This window comes from Podarcis melisellensis (genome assembly GCF_964234715.1).
Source record: "Podarcis melisellensis genome assembly, chromosome: 5".
Lineage (NCBI taxonomy): Eukaryota > Metazoa > Chordata > Lepidosauria > Squamata > Lacertidae > Podarcis > Podarcis melisellensis.
Genome location: NC_138537.1, coordinates 87250095 through 87267743, shown reverse-complemented (window position 1 = coordinate 87267743; position 17649 = coordinate 87250095).

The window sequence follows — 17649 nt, the reverse complement described above, 5'->3', positions numbered from 1 at the left end:
TCACATGGCCAAGAAGAACACATCTTCTGTAACCGTTCTGCACTAAGGAGAGGATATTTTGGCAGACGCTGTTGGTTTAATTTTTGAATTTATGTAGGGTTGGCATATGTCTGGAATTCCAATGACAGAATTAGTGTTTGGGGGGAATTTTGTGAAAACGGCAAAATGTCCAGGTTTTGGAAACTTGCCCCCCAGCAGCTCAACGACTTTCCCCCGAAAGCAGCCCTAATTTATGTGTTGCAGTAGTTTCCCTCTTTAGTGCACCTCTTTCTGCCATGCCAAGAAGTTTCGCTGCAGTGAAATTTCCCTTCCTATCATCTAGCCACCTTAATGGGGATGTATTGTGTTTCGAGTAACGTGAAACGTTAGATCAGATGCAACCTATTGATAATTCATATAAAATATCAGCAGAAAGGGTAAGAGAGAAGCTGGTTCTGACTCCACGGAGAGTTGTAATGCATGTTGTTTCCAATTCTCCACTCCAGGAAGGGAAGAACGACCCACTGCCAGCTAGCTAGCTAGCTAGCTCTGCTTACTCAGATTGGATGTGTATAGGATCCTGACTAATCCCCTGCCATGACAGAGTTTGCAGCAGCTGCCCTCTGAATTGTTCTGCACTGCCCAGCTGTCAGCTGATTTACATTTGAATTACTCATCAGTTAGCACCCAGGCTCAGCAAAAAGATAAATCCAGCTCAACAGAAAAACACATTGCAAACAGAACAGCTAAAGCAAGGTCTGATCTAGGGAGAGGACGTTTTTCTCTCTGCTGTATTGCAAAATCCGGTTCCTGAGATTAAAGGCTGCAATCGTACACCTGCTGACTTGGGTGTAAGCATGGCTGGACTCTGTGGGACTTGTTTAGAATCATAGCATCATAGAGTTTGAAGGGATGCGCCAAGGATCATTTAGTCTGACTGCCTGCAATGCAGGAAACTCAGCCAAAGCATCCCTGTTCCAGTTAGGATTTCACAGTGAAGGCCCCAAAACCAACCCCTTTCTGTTCCACCGTAGCACCAGGGCACATGCCTGTCTCCTTCCCCATGACCCAAATGTTCAAACTCCCATCAATATGACGGCTTCTTAGCCACCCTGCTCCTTGTCGTTCACCAGGAAACACTTCCGGTTTCTGAGCTTTCCAGGAACATCTGGCCGACCTCTGTTGTCTGTCTGATTCATCAGTCCTCTTCTTGTGAATAACCTTTTATTAGGAAGTGGCAGTTCCTGCCAAAGCAGCTTGACACCAGGGGCGATTTCTTATTTTTTATATTTTTGGCCTCAAGAGAAATTATGAGCGTAGCAACCCGTAGTTATCTAAAGACCAGTTTTGCCACCTGGGGCACTTCATCGTTTTTTAAGGAGAGCAATACAAGGAAGTGTTGAAAAGTCTTGACTTTTCCTGCCTTCACTTCACCAGTTTGGTATGTGGAGAGGCTATGACTTCAAGCAGGTTTTACTTCAGTTCCTCCCCTGCCTCCCTTGGCTTAAAGAGTGTCTTTGGGGAAGTCACACGAGATGCAAAAGGAGCTGAGGGAAACAGTTTTGTAGAGGACCGCCTATGGTCTGTCTTTTCACACGTGGAATTTTTGGTGTGTTCCTGACATTAAGTCCACACCAGTGTTCAAAATTAGCCAGGCGCGTTTTGCACCTGACTATCGACCACTTGAGACCAAGCGAAGATGCCTGGGTGTCAGGAGATTGCCTGACATCTCCACCATCTGGAGGTGTGTGCCTGGGGATCATTGGATCTAGACCAGTGGCTCTCAACCTGTGGGTCCCCAAATAATAATAATAATAATAATAATAATAATAATAATAATAATAATAATAATAAATTTTATTTATATCCCGCCCTCCCCAGCCGAAGCTAGGCTCAGGGCGGCTAACAACAATCAAAATAATCCAACATTCTAAAAACATTCATTATAAAATTAATTAAAATAGAATTAAATCAAATTGATGGCAACCATTAAGCAAAATTCGGTGCAGATTGCCAGAGGAGGTGGTCAGGCTGCGCCCTGACCAAAGGCCTGGTGGAACAGCTCTGTCTTGCGGGCCCTGCGGAACTACATCTCCCATCATCCCTGAGCTCTGGCCTTGCTAGCTAGGGGGTGATGGGAGTTGTAGTTCAACAACATCTGGGGACCCACAGGTTGAGAAAAGCTGATCTAGACTGTTTTCACACACTAATACCCCACCCTGTAGAATTCTGTCACTTGGAATTAATTTCAGGAACCAAAATGCTTCCTCTGTGTGGCCTGAGCAGGAGCAGTGAACAATGTTATAGTTGATTGTTGTCGCTTGTCTTCCCATTGCCCTGCTCAAAAGTTGTGAAGAATATTCTTACGTTATGAATGGTCCATGTCGCCATTGAGAAAGAGAGGTAGGAACAGGCCAATAGATTTGTGGAAGAATCCTCGACCAAGTGACTTTTCTTCCTTAAGTTCTCAAAGTTCTTAACCTGGCTCAAGGTTGTCATCTAAACTAGCCAGATGTTTAACTAAGAATCAATCACAGTCCTTATTTGAAAAATAAGACTTTAGAGCAGTCTTGCCCCCAAATGGCAACTAGACACTCCATTTTACCAACCTTGGTTTAAGGGGAGCCATTTGGCCCTAGCTTATATAATGCTGGTAGACACCTAAAACTGCAGAACCTGATTCTTTGTACAGGTACACTTGCCAGGTGACTAGAAATACACTTAGTGGCAACTTGAGGTTCCTGTTGAGTGCTGAGCTAAGCAGCCATCACTCTCATGAGAATAGTTCAGGAGAAGTTCACAGACTGGGGTTTCCCCTTTCATCGCCACTAATTTTCACTGAATCTGACATAGGATGTTTGGAATATAGCAGTATTGGTTCGGACGCCGTTTCACATTCCTGAGTGCATTTGTTCGGCCATCGCAACGAGCTTGGCTATGACCAACAGCAGCCATCCCAAGTCGTTGGGTGGCCTCAGTCGTAGTGCTAGGTCAGTGTGATTTCTGAAGGCTTATCCTTGCTCCAACTTGTACCTGGAAGACACTGGGGCCAGTAATAAAGAACTAAATTATCCTCCTAGCAGGGTCACCTGCACAGCACAGCCTCCCTAAGTGTTGCTCCCCTTGTGGCCCTCAGAACTGCGTGCTCACAAAAGGAAACAAGCGCTATCGACTCAGGTGTTGAGATTGCAAACTTGATACGGGCCTAGCGAATCCAAAACGTTTGGATGTGGGATGAAAACGTAAGCAACCAAACAGTTCCCATTTGGGTCCAGACACTTTGCGGGGGCGGGGGGTAAACGGACAAGTATTTTGATGTGCCTTAAGCTTTTCTTGAACATGCATAGGAAGTATCAAGAGCGCTCTTCGCAGTATTTTAATTTTCACCTGTGCTAAATTATTTTTATGTTAATTATTCATCTGCGCTGAATTGTGGGTACAGATGCGTTTTTGTTTTTTTAATGTACTTGGTTAATCTTCTGTTAAGTTAAGGAATAGTTAGATCAGTTAAAAATAAAGCCTTTTTTTTTTTTGCTTCTCCTTCTTTTTGTGTGGTGCACATTTTATCTAGGATGCATTCTCTAGAAGGTGACCTCTCTGGTTAGCTTCTCTCTCTCTCTCTCTCTCTCTCTCTCTCTCTCTCTCTCTCTCTCTCTCTCTCTCTCTCTCTCTCTCTCTCTCCTTCCCTCCCTCCTTGTGATATGGGCTGGAATTCTGTGGGTGTTGATTGGAGTACGCAATCTAGCAGTCAGAGCAGCAGCCTAGCCATTGGGAAACCTGGGCTCTGTTCTTAACTGCAACTTAAACTACAATCCTATACTTAGGTCCTTGGAGGCGGCCCTATTGAATTCAGTGGGATTTTGTATAGGGTTGTACTGTTAGATTCTTTGTGAGTGCAATGGGCAAGTTTTTCCTCTTCTCTTCTGCCTGCATTTGCTGGTGTGCAAAAGGGCAAAAGCCCCCGTTTTAAAAGGGGAGTACTAATGTGGTTTAACTCGATGTTCTGAGGTATAAGTCACTATTGACTATTTGGGACTAAACTGGCTTTCATCTCAGTGCTTCAGCTTAACTGGCTCGAGGTCAAACGGACCTCAGTATCCAAGTAGCAGTTACACAAGCAAACCTTCGGATTGCAGCGAGCGAAAGAGTTTGAAACTGGAAAACCAAATGCCGGAACAGTGGAGACTGTGAAGGTTAATGTGAATTGTCGACGCTCCTATGCTCCTGATGTGTGTATGCATAGGACCTTTGTTTGCTTTTCCATTTACTATTTCCATATTTTATGTACTGAAAAATAATAATAATAATTTTCTTCTAATATGAAATTGAATGTCTGATTTATGCTGATCTGAAGGTGTGTTTTTGTTTGTTTGTTTATAATAAAATGGTTGGTTTTTGAATTTGACTTTCTGTTGCAATCTCTTGGTGACATTGCTAGACATAGAGCTGTCCTGAACATGCGTCCAGACAGAGGAAGCGATGAATTCCCATCTTGCTGGTGTGGCTTCCTCTTTCAAACTTCATGGCACCATTTCCTTTGAAAGAGAGAACCCTGGAGTGTTACAGGGTCTTTGTTCTTGAGATGCTTCCTCCCTTTATTCCTTTTAATATAGTTGCAGGCTGAGAAGGGCTGCAAAAGCAGTCAAGGCGGCCTCTAAATCCCATACTCTCAGACCTCCCAGGTTCATGGTTGTCAACTTACAGATTTGAAAATAAGGGACCAGCAGCCTCGAAAATCGGCAGCCAAAATAAGCGATTTTAGTCAACCAGCTGAAATACAAAGTTAAAAGGGACCAGATAATTTGGGAGAGCAGCGCCCAAAGGGTTTTTAGCCCTTCGTTTCCAGAGGTTGCTGCTCAAGACACCAGCTGATGAAACACTGCAATTAAATAACTACAAGCAGCAACCACTTTTCGCGCAAAAGGAAGTCCAAGCTATGAAGATGCTGCTGCACTTCTGTATCTTTTCTCTTGTGCTCCATCTGCAGCTCTCAGTTCCATCAGGCGGGACGGGAGGAAGGGGGGGGGGAGAAATAGTGCCCAAAGTAAACCCTATGCTAGTCTACCACTACAAATCTATGGAAGAAGCGCTTGCGGTCCTTCCTCCGCTTTCCCCCTCTATGGTTAGCGCTTGGAACACCTCCCTGTGCCTCCTCCTCCTCTCTCTGAACTGCTTCCTCTATGGTTGCCCTCGCTCTCCTCTCAAGGCTCCTCAGCAATTCATAGGCCACGCCAGGCTGCCCATCTCATCCAGGTCCTTCGGTGGCGCAGCCGCAGTACAGCCTAGCGGGGGCGGCAGCAGCGGGCAGAGGGGAGGCCCCAGGCAGAGACACTCAATTCGGCGGCCGCAAGGAGGATGGCGGCGGAAGGGCCCAAGGCTCCTGCCAGTCCCGGTGGGAAGGGGTTCCTGGGGGCCGAGGCTGGTGAGAGGAGGCCGGAGGGGGGCGGGCCGGGCAGTCAAGCAACACAGTTGGAGCCTCCCTCCTCCCTGGTCGGCAGGGAGAGGAGCTGCTTCCTTTGAAGCCTGGGAAATTTAAGGGACATCCTCAATAAGGAACAGCAGTGGAACACTGTGCTGGGATAAGGGAGTTTCCCACCAAATAAGGGACTGTTGACAGCTATGCCCAGGTTGTTCTTGCCCAAGCACCCTCCCTTTCCCACAAATGACATCCTGATTCAAATTCCCCAGAGCTAAGCTTCTGTTACAGTGCCTGTCTTTTCTGAGGTTGCCTATTCAACCAGGAAGGAAGCTCCTTCTATCTTCTTATTGGACCTGTCAGTTTAGCCACTGCTTGGATTGCCTGCAGCTTCAAGAGTCAGGTGATGTGCTGTCGGCAACATTGCCTAGAAAAAAAAGAGAGTGGACGAGCCACTTCGAACGCCTTTATTTCGCAATAATGTACAGCCTTGTACTCAAGCAGCCAGACGTAGTTGTAGGTTGGGGTTTACTTCAGTTTAAAGTTGGCCCAGGCCCCGTGCCAAGGGTGTGGTGCCAATCTCAGTTCATGCAGCCAAACACGTAACATCATCAGCTCAGGGCTTTCCGACCGGCCAAGTCTGAGTCAGTGTGTCACTTCGCTTCACTTCACTTCAGTCACCTAACAACGCAGAGGAAATTTCCTTCTGCACCACTGCAGCTTGGGAGGGTAACCCGGTCACATAACCCAGCAAAGCAGAACTGCAGAAAAGTAGGAATGTCTTTTTTCCTTCGTCCTTTGCACCACCTCTCTTGCGTAAGATTGTCGATGCTGATAGTTCCTATGGGAGCTGTTCAGATGCATGTCCAACTTCAGAGGTTCCTAAACTTGTTTGGCCTACTGCCCTCCTTTCAGGAACTTCAGAGGTTCCTAAACTTGTTTGGCCTACTACCCTCCTTTCAGGGGAAAAAACAACAACTCACTCCCCCCCCCACCCCAGACATGTACCTTCTGTAAAAATCAGAAAGATGCCGTAACAAATTTGCCTTCTTTTATGTACAGTGGTACCTCGGGTTACATACGCTCCAGGTTACAGACTCCACTAACCCAGAAATATTACCTCGGGATAAGAACAGAAATCGTGCAGTGGCGGCACAGCAGCAGGAGGAGGCCCCATTAGCTAAAGTGGTGCTTCAGGTTAAGAACAGTTTCAGGTTAAGTACGGACCTCCGGAATGAATTAAGTACTTTACCCGAGGTACCACTGTACAGTGGTACCTTGGTTCTCAAACTTAATCCATTCCGGAAGTCCATTCCAAAATCAAAACATTCCAAAACCAAGATGCGGCTTCCCATAGAAAGTAATGCAAAATGGATTAATCCGTTCCAGACTTTTAAAGACAACCCCTAAAACAGCAATTTAACATGGATTTTACTATCTAGCGTGACCATTGATTCATAAAATGAAAGCAATAAACAATGTACCGCAGTCACACAATCAATCAATCAATCAATCAATCAATCAGTAGCTTAACTGGGTTCCACACAGTCACACACAAAAAAAGAGAGCTGCAAAAACAAAAACACATAATAAATAGCAAAAACAGACAGATCTCAGTGTAACACTCAGAACGGAAGTGTGGCACTCAAAATGGAGCACATTCAGCTTCTGAAAAAAATTTGCAAACGGGAAAACTTACTTCTGGGTTTGCAGTGTTTGGGTTCCAAGTTGTTTGAGTTCTAAGGCGTTTGAGAACCAAGGTACCACTGTATCTATCTTTCTACCTACATCCTACAATATAGTAAAGAAATAGGAAAAGGTAAAGGACCCCTGACAGTTAAGTCCAGTCACGAACGACTCTGGGGTTGCGGCACTCATCTCGCTTTACTGGCCGAGGGAGCCAACGTTTGACCGCAGACAGTTTTTCCGGGTCATGTGGCTAGCAGGACTAAGCCGCTTCTGGTGAAACCAGAGCAGTGTACGGAAACGCTGTTTACCTTCCCGCTGGAGTGGTACCTATTTATCTACTTGCACTTTGACGTGCCAGGTTGGCAGGAGCTGGGACCGAACAATAGGAGCTCACCCCGTTGCAGGGATTCGAACCACAGACCTTCCGATCGGCAAGCCCTAGGCTCTGTGGTTTAGACCACAGCGCCACCCGCATCCCCAACAGAAATACATTGCTGTAAATAAGCAGGCAAACTGCAACCCACTTCCTGGGCCTGGGTGAAGTTGAGAAAGGTTCATCCAAGTCTGGGAAAAACTCTTGCCTGCAGCACAATTGCTGGATCCAGGAAGGCATTGTTGCCATCCTGCAACAGCGCAAGACCTGGCGGTAAGTGGCATTACACAACAGATGGAACACGTAGGAACCATTTATCAAAATTTTCTTCTTTATGTTTCCACTGCCCCCTTATTTTTGTTCTACACTCCCTAATTGCACCCAAGGCTACTGCTGCCCCCCTTGTATCATTCTAGCGCTTTCCAGGGCTTAAATAAGGAGTGCATAATCAATGGCGCCCAATTCCCACCTTCCCAGATTACTGGCCATTCTGGCTGGAGCTGTTGGATATTGAAATTGGAGGGTGTTGGGGTTAGTCACCTGTGGTTTAAAGTATAGGCTGGGAGGGAACCAGTGGCTCAATGGGCCTATTGTGCAAGCCCCTAGGAATCCTGTACCTGCTAATAGTTGTGTATCCACGGGAATTTCAGCACAGAGGAGTGACAAAAGCTGCCTATGCAAAAACGCCCATAACTGCCCAGCTACTAAAAAGATGTACAAGGATCTCTAAACTAACAGAAAAACTACATGTAAAGGACAGCAAAGACTTTAAAAGAGAATGGGAACCATTTACAACATATATGAAGAGGCAACATCAAGAAATGGACTCATTGGCAGGGTTTGCGTAAACAATCACAACTGTATACAACAACAAAAATAAGACTATATGTATTGGGAAATTTGGAGGGGAAACAATACGGAAATAAAACAAAACGGGAGTATGAGGGAAGTCCAGGGGAGGAAGGTGGAAATATGAAAAATTGTTAAAGATATATTGTTAGTGTTAAGTTGTGGGTGAACATATCAGACGACACAGCGATTCTTCAAACAGCTCTTGTTTATTCACAGGCCAGAACAGAACTGAACTGAAGGGTTCAGCCAGCCTGCTTATATAGAGCTCCACTAGAACGCAACAGTAACCATTTTCTGTAACTATCCAAAAACGTCACTTTCGATCCCTTATTTGCATATGTGGACCTGAACTATCTACAGTATCCCCCTGCTGGCCCAGGGTGAGAACTTCAGTACATAACAGTTAGCAGTAGTATATATGTAAAAATAAAAAAAATAATAATAAAAAGATGTACAGTGGTACCTCGGGTTAATTTGTTCTGGAGGTCTGTTCTTAACCTGAAACTGTTCTTAACCTGAAGCACCACTTTAGCTAATGGGGCCTCCCGCTGCCACTGCGCCGCAGCTGCACAATTTCTGTTCTCATCCTGAAGCAAAGTTCTTAACCCGAGGTACTATTTCTGGGTTAGCGGAGTCTGTAACCTGAAGCGTCTGTAACCTGAGGTACCACTGTATAAGGGTCTCAATGTCCTCCTTAAGATGTGGCCACCAGCACTGCTCACATCAACCCTGACATCCAGATTGCCATGTGACATGTCTACAAAAGGGCCCCTGGTGATAATAGCGCTGAAATAAGTCTATTTTGCAAGAAATCTGAGCTGTCTGTGGTGGAGGAGAGTAAAGATGAAGCACAAACACTGATTCACCACACACACACACACATGGCCTGGAAGAAATATTATTTCCAACTCTATGTTTACTACAGAATGGCCCCAAAGCAGGTATGCATTGCAACAGATTACAGCGGTATCTCGGAAGTCGAACAGAATCCATTCCAGAAGTCCATTTGACTTCCAAAACGTTCGGAAACCAAGGCACGGCTTCTGATTGGCTGCAGGAAGCTCCTGCAGCCAATTGGAAGATGCGGAAGCCAAGTCGGATGTTCGGGTTCCAAAAAACATTCGCAAACTGGAACACTCACGTCCAGGTTTGCGGCGTTTGGGAGCCAAAATGTTTGACTTGCTAGGCATTCAAGATCTGAGCTAAGACAGTATATGGGTACACATAACTGACATACAAGGAATTAGCAGTTAAATTTCAGGCTGGCAGGTGGAAAGGACAGTGGCGTCAGATGAAAGGATTGTTTTGCTTTACTGATATTGTGAATGATGTCAGTGAACTTGAGTCCAGAGTGAAGAAAGTAGATTCTAAAGCAATGTACCTGTTTTTGGACCACCCTATATAGAATGTGCCCTGGTTGTCTTCTCTTTCATAAGGTCTCCTGTCCCCACCATGTTTGCAAAGAATGACTGACAGTAACACCACACAGCTTGGAAACAAGGTACCTGCAGCTTGATGGCACACAGTGAATCCATAAATCATCCGAGAGACTCAGAGGAAACTCCTCTTTCAGGGTTAAGAAACTGGAAAGCTCAGTTGCTTGGAGCATGGAGTCGAGAGTGGATTTCATGCTCTTTATTCAGCTCATAGTAGTGAGGAATGAAAGTTTCCACAAAATATCTGCTTTATATACATTATTTACACAGTGGGCCACACGTGATTGGCTAATTCCAAGATTCTCCTGTAGGCCAATCAGGTCGCAGATTCACTTCCACCTGAAGCTGGATTGGGTGGCTCCTGCGGACCAATCATACTGCTGCATTGTTCTAGGACCAATCAGACTGCTGCATTTGGATCCTATTCAACTCAGTACATAACACTCCCCATGTAGGATATCTGCATATTTCGGCATTGCAAGGAGTTGGACTAGGGTAGAAATGGCCAAACCTGGCCCTCCAGCTGTTTGGGACTACAGCTCCCATCATTCCTAGCTAACAGGACCAGTAGTCAGGGACTGTAGTCCCAAAACAGCTGGAGGGCCAGGTTTGGCCATGCCTGGACTAGGGGATTCTCAGGATCCCTTCTAATAATAATAATAATAATAATAATAATAATAATAATAATAATAATAATAATTTATTATTTGTACCCCACCCATCTGGCTGGGTTTCCCCAGCCATTCTGGGCAGCTTCCAAGATGAAAGATACACTAAAATGTCACATATTAAAAACTTCCCTGAACAGGGCTGCCTTCAGATGTCTTCTGAATGTCAGGTAGATGTTTATCGCTTTGACATCTGATGGGAGGGCGTTCCACAGGGCGGGCGCCACTACCGAGAAGGCCCTCTGCCTGGTTCCCTGTAACTTGGCCTCTCGCAGTGAGGGAACCGCCAGAAGGCCATCGGAGCTGGACCTCGGTGTCCGGGCAGAACAATGGGGGAGGAGACGCTCCTTCAGATATACTGGACCAAGGCCGTTTAGGGCTTTAAAGGTCAGCACCAACACTTTGAATTGTGCTCGGAAACGTATGATTCTATGACAGGAGGGGGAAGCTCAGGCTCAGAGGCCAAAGGCAACCCTCCAGATCCCTTGTGACTCTTTTCAGGCCATAGTTCTCAGTGGCCCTTGGCCTTGTGCCCTTCTTAAGAACATTTATCTGGCAGTAGGATGCTCTTGAAGCCTGGTAATGCCTCTTGTTTGCCTTGCTGGAGAAGAGACAGGTGTTAAGATGGTCAGTGTACATAGAAACTTCTTATCCAGGTGTTCACCCTTGGCTGACCTATGCTGGTGCCCTGGGTCAGCACTACCTGCAACGGTGCAGGGAGCTAGTCCAACCAGAGCTTATGCAACCACTCAGTTGCTGTAATCAATAAAGTTGTGGCCGAAATTCTGCCCAAAACCAAACCAAAATTTGAGTCTTGTCTGAATTTATTTAGGGGGGAGGTTTAAAGGTCTGAACACAGAATCATAGAATCATAGAGTTGGAAGAGACCACAAGGGCCATCGAGTCCAACCCCCTGCCAAGCAGGAAACACCATCAGAGCACTCCTGACATATGGTTGTCAAGCCATATGTCAACACGCAACAAATGATTCTCTCACACACAGAGAGAACATCCAACACCTTCTCCAACAGCTGTGTCAAATATTTCTATTCATTTATTTTTTATTTATGACATTTGCATATCGCCTTTCATCCGTAGATCTCGGGTCGGTTCGCAACCTAAAAATACAAGGTAAAAACACAAATATAAATGCAAATTTAGGCGGACTTTCTTGCAGCAGGGGGGACGGGGGAACCATGACACAAACTCTACTGATGCCGTCAGGGCTGACTTAGAGCTCTTGAGAGCCAGTAGGATGTTCTAGGCCCAGTATACTGTTTGAGGAATAGGCCAGCCATTATACCGTATTTTTCGCTCTATAAGATGCACCAGACCACAAGACACACCTAGTTTTTGGAGGAGGAAAACAAGAAAAAAAATATTCTGAATTTCAGAAGCCAGAACAAGAGGGATCGCAGCGCAGCGAAAGCAGTGATCCCTCTTGCTGTTCTGGCTTCTGGGATAGCTGCCTAGCCTGCATTCACTCCATAAGGCGCACACACATTTCCCCTTACTTTTTAGGAAGGAAAAAGTGAGTCTTATAGAACAAAAAATACTGTGGGCACCAGGCCACAATTACCTGACAAGAATTGCTTCTTATGTACATGCCAAACCACAAATATTGCCCAACGTATACTATGTACACATACTCCTCTCCCTCATCCCATCCAGCTATTGCATGCTGCCTGCTGTCAGTCAAAGCCACCCACGCGTCATATTCAACTATCGCAAATCTACACAACCCAGGTTACAAATGTACCAAACTGGAAAGCAGGAAGATGTCTTGCACACAGAGGTGATTTCTCCCTGTGGCTACCGTACTCTTCACAAGCAGCAGGGTAAGACAGTGGCTGTCCCCTGGCCATCTATTAAGCTTTAGGGTTACCTAACCTCAGATATGCAGATGACACAACCTTGATGGCAGAAAGTGAGGAGGAATTAAAGAACCTTCTAATGAGGGTGAAAGAGGAGAGCGCAAAGTATGGTCTGAAGCTCAACATCAAAAAAACGAAGATCATGGCCACTGGTCCCATCACCTCCTGGCAAATAGAAGGGGGAGAAATGGAGGCAGTGAGAGATTTTACTTTCTTGGGCTCCATGATCACTGCAGATGGTGACAGCAGCCACGAAATTAAAAGACGCCTGCTTCTTGGGAGAAAAGCAATGACAAACCTAGACAGTATCTTAAAAACCAGAGACATCACCTTGCTAACAAAGGTCTGTATAGTAAAAGCTATGGTTTTCCCAGGAGTGATGTATGGAAGTGAGAGCTGGACCATAAAGAAGGCTGATCGCCGAAGAATTGATGCTTTTGAATTCTGGTGCTGGAGGAGACTCTTGAGAGACCCATGGACTGCAAGAAGATCAAACCTATCCATTCTGAAGGAAATCAGCCCTGGAAGGACAGATCCTAAAGCTGAAGCTCCAATACTTTGGCCACCTCCTGAGAAGAGAAGACTCCCTGGAAAAGACCCTGATGTTGGGAAAGATGGAGGGCAGAAGGAGAAGGGGACGACAGAGGATGAGATGGTTGGACCGTGTTCTTGAAGCTACCAGCATGAGTTTGACCAAACTGTGGGAGGCAGTGGAAGACAGAAGTGCCTGGCGTGCTCTGGTTCATGGGGTTACGAAGAGTCGGACACAACTCAATGACTAAACAACAACAACCAAAAAAAGATTTACCACCTTTGCTTTCCTTGTGGCAGCTCTGCCCTTTTCATTTCCCATGTTCCTTCCCCACTAGGCCTAGCAAGTAGGAAAGGCTTGGTTTTTCACTTTCTTTACAGGTTGACTGATCACACTGCACATCAGAGTGTTGGTGAAATCCCAGCTACCTAATAATAATAGTTATAGTAACAACGACAACAACAATATGTTATGTATTCAGTGGTCTGTGTTTGCCTGAGCTTGAGTCTGGACTAAGTATTCTGAGCTCCTGTGTTCTGATTCAATACATGTTGTCCAATTGCAGAACATTTCAGGATTTGGGCCTCTGCCATTGGCCCTTGAACTCTGAGTCATGATTTGCAGTTTGGAAGTTTAGACAGCCAATCACATTTGGAGTGGGAGTGGCCCAGGCCTTCAGAAATGTATATAAGCAGTTGTTTTGCCTCTGTTTCCCCAGTTATGTAGTTCAGTAAAGGTTCTTGCTGTTATCACTGTGTCTTGCCTCTTGGGAACCCACCTACACTTCAAATAATAATAAATATTGTTATTTATACCCCCACCCCTCTGACTGGGTTTCCCCAGCCACCCTGGGCAGCTTCGAACAGATATAAAAACATAATAAAAAACATTTTTAAAAACCTCCCACTACAGGTCTGCCTTCAGATGTCTTCTAAAGGTTGTGTAGTTACTTATCCCGGTGGATCAGGGGTAGCGTAACTTCATATCCTCCAGCATTTCTCCAATGAAAACAGGGACATCCCACCGTACCCTTCAACATTTCTCTGAAGAAAATAGAAGTGTCCTAATGAAAAGCGGGGCGTTCTAGGATCAAATGAGAAACTGGGACAGCTTCTGTAAATTCGGGACTGTCCCTGGAAAACAGAGACACTTGGAGGCAGTGCTTTTTTTCCTTAAAAAAATGCTTAAGGGTACTCTCATTTCTCTACTCATATTGAAATACTGCCCCTCAATGAGGCCGAACTTATATTCACAAAATGTTTAGGGGTATGTGTCACCCTGCGTCCCCCCCTGCCCCAGGGAAAAAGCACTGCTTGGAGAGTTTGCCATCTCTAATTTGCCCAGGGTGCTTCTGGGCAAATTAAGATGGCGGGTGGGTTGGCACTTACAAACATTGTGCTTTCAAGTACACTGAAGTGCCCAGAGCAGTGTAAAGAAATAAGGAGGGGTAGAGCTAATGTCTAGACATTTTGAACTGAGTTACTCCTCAGCTTTTATTTGTGGTCACCGCCAACTTCTCCTTTTCCAAGTCTTGTGATAAGTGCAGGGGACTCGTGGAGGAGGGAATCATCTGTCCTTTCTCTGGCCATCTGCAGAGAGTACCGGTAACTATTTTTTCCTAATGCAAAGGCCCAGCGAAAAAGTGAAATAACCCTTTCACTCCTCTCTCACTCCTGCTCCACCTTGCCCCTCATCCCTGGTGAGTACTCAAGGGGATAAAAGGAGATGTTACTTCTTCCCTTACATTGGACTTTTGCAATACAGTGGTGCCTTGGTTCTCAAACTTAATTTGGTATGTTACTCCCCCCCCCCACTTTTCTCCAGTAACCTTTACAGTAGTACCTTGGTTCTCAAACTTAATCCATTCTGGAAGTCCATTCCAAAACCAAGGAGTTCCAAAACCAAGACGCGCTTTCCCATAGAAAGTAATGCAAAACAGATTAATCTGTTCTAGACTTTTAAAAACAACCCCTAAAACAGCAATTTAACAATAATTTTACTATCTAACGAGACCATTGATCCATAAAATGAAAGCAATAATCAATGTACTGTACTATAAAATGAATAAGACAGTATTGTAGATGATAAAAATTACCACTCACAAAGTCACAAAAACAAGTTAACCGAAAAAGCCTCAAAAACAAAATAAATGGCAAAAACAAAAGCACCAAACTTAATCCATTCCGGAAGTCCATTTGACTTCTGAAATGTTCAAAAACTAAGGCGCAGCTTCTGATTGGTGCAAGTGCCCCAGAAACAATAGCCAACAGCTGCATCAGACATTCGGCTTCCAAAAAACGTTTGAAAACCAGAACACTTACTTCTGGGATTTTGGAGTTTGGGAACCAAGGCATTTGAGAACCAAGGTACCACTGTAAATGCAAGCCCCTTATATTCATAGGGCATTTATAATCATCATCTTGTTTATTGAAAAACAAATAACTGGCACTGATGTTATTTACTTTGAGGTAACTTCAACTGAAAAGGGACGCGGGTGGCGCTGTGTGTTAAACCAAAGAGCCTAGGACTTGCTGATCAGAAGGTCGGCGGTTCGAATCCCCGCGACGGGGTGAGCTCCCGTTGCTCGGTCCCTGCTCCTGCCAACCCAGCAGTTTGAAAGAATGTCAAAGTGCAAGTAGATAAATAGGTACCACTCCGGCAGGAAGGTAAACAGCGTTTCCGTGCACTGCTCTGGTTTGTCAGAAGCGGCTTAGTCATGCTGCCCACATGACCCGGAAGCTGTACACCGGCTCCCTCGGCCAATTAAGCGACATGAGCGCAGCAACCCCAGAGTCGGTCACGACTGGACCTAATGGTCAGGGGTCCACTTTACCCTTTACCTGACTTCAACTGAGCAATTCCCCTCTCCCCCATAAAAGCAACAGTAAGAACACTCATGGACGTCACAGCCAGGCTGGCAAAACTACCAATTTGAGCTTAAAAGCTTTGCAATAGAATGCATGCAAAAGGCAGATCCAGCTGCTTTTTCAAATGAGTTCAGCTGTTTGGTAGCATTCATGCAAACCTTTGCAAACTTCGGGGAACTGATTATCTGAGCGAAATGTGAACTGCCTTTCATGAGTTTCCATTCGCTGATATGTCTTGATGAGGTGCAATGCAGCAAAACACTGGGTGAAAGTTTCTGGTGTATTGTCTACCAAACACTTGCTCACACACTGCTAAGACTTCTCTTCCTAGAATCCTAAGAGTGGCCTTGGCTCAACATACACAACACCCAGATCCGGGATACTGTGGGTGCCTTGGTCATCAGTTGGTCATCAGTTTTGTCATGGAATTCTACTCAATGTTGATCCAGAGTGGATTCCAATGTAAAGTTGTGATTGAGGACCCGCCCCCCCTTAGCTTGGGATAAGAAAGTCACATGGACACAGTATTTTAGGTTTATGGGCTAGATAAGGCCACAACTTTATTGATTACAGCATGTGAGAAGTATTGGCTTAGGCTTTGGAATAACAGCAAAGTTGACTCCACCCACTCAGAGAGGGGTGAGTCTAGCGGGGGTTAATGACCAGTAGGGGGAGCCTGTTCATGCAAATACAACTGTAAGTTCTTCCCTGATGTCACCAGGGCTGATTTCCTTAAGAATGGAGGAGAGTCCGTGGGACTCTCAAGCGTCTCCTCCAGCACCAGAATTCAAAAGCATCCATTCTTCGGCGATCAGCCTTCTTTATGGTCCAGCTCTCACTTCTATACATCACTACTGGGAAAACCATAGCTTTAACTATACAGACCTTTGTTGGCAAGGTGATGTCTCTGCTTTTTAAGATGCTGTCTAGGTTTGTCATCGCTTTTCTCCCAAGAAGCAGGAGTCTTTTAATTTCGTGACTTTATATTAAGTTTGTGCTGCAGGCGCTGAGCAATGCACAGCTGTACAGGAGAGAAGAGACTCCTGTAATCTCCCCCAGTGTGTGTGGTTATAACCTGCTGGCATTACAAGCATACCAGTATACCTGAAGGAGCGTCTCCACCTCCATCGTTCAGCTCGGACACTGAGGTCCAGCTCCAAGGGCCTTCTAGCAGTTCCCTCACTGCGAGAAGTGAAGTTACAGGGAACCAGGCAGAGGGCCTTCTCAGTAGCGGCGCCCACCCTGTGGAACGCCCTCCCATCAGATGTCAAGGAAATAAACAACTATCTGACTTTTAGAAGACATTTGAAGGCAGTTCTGTTTAGGCAAGTTTTTAATGTTTGATGTTTTACCGTGTTTCTAATATTCTGTTGGGAGCCGCCTAGAGTGGCTGGGGAAACCCAGCCAGATGGGCGGAGTATAAAAATATTATTATTATTATTATTATTATTATTATTATTATTATTATTATTATTATTATTATTATTATTTTAGCAGCTCAGACTGGGAAGAAGCCACAGGGGAACATTTCTTCTGCTCCTGTGATAATGTTTGCAGCAAGCATTTCAGACTGCAGTTTGAAATTTTAATTTTAAATGCTTCCACTCATAATAAAAACCATCCTCACACATTAAAAACTAGCACACCGGGGCTAAACTAGGGGTTTTCCCCCCTTGTCTCCTCTCTTTCTCTCTGGTTTGTCTTTTGCTTCATAGTTTACAAACAAGAGATTGAGATGGCACAGGGACAGATCAGAGACAGGGTAAGTTCCATTCTGGCATCCCTACACTCAGCAAGACCTTGAATCCTTTTGCATTCAGAGAGGGCATCCCATAAATGGGACAGCCTTGCTGAGAAAGCTCTCTTTCTTGCAGGTGATCATCGTGCCTCTGGTGGAAAGAGGCTTGCGGATAGAATCAGTAGGATTAAAAGACTCGCTGTCATTTTTGTTGTCTTAGCAGAG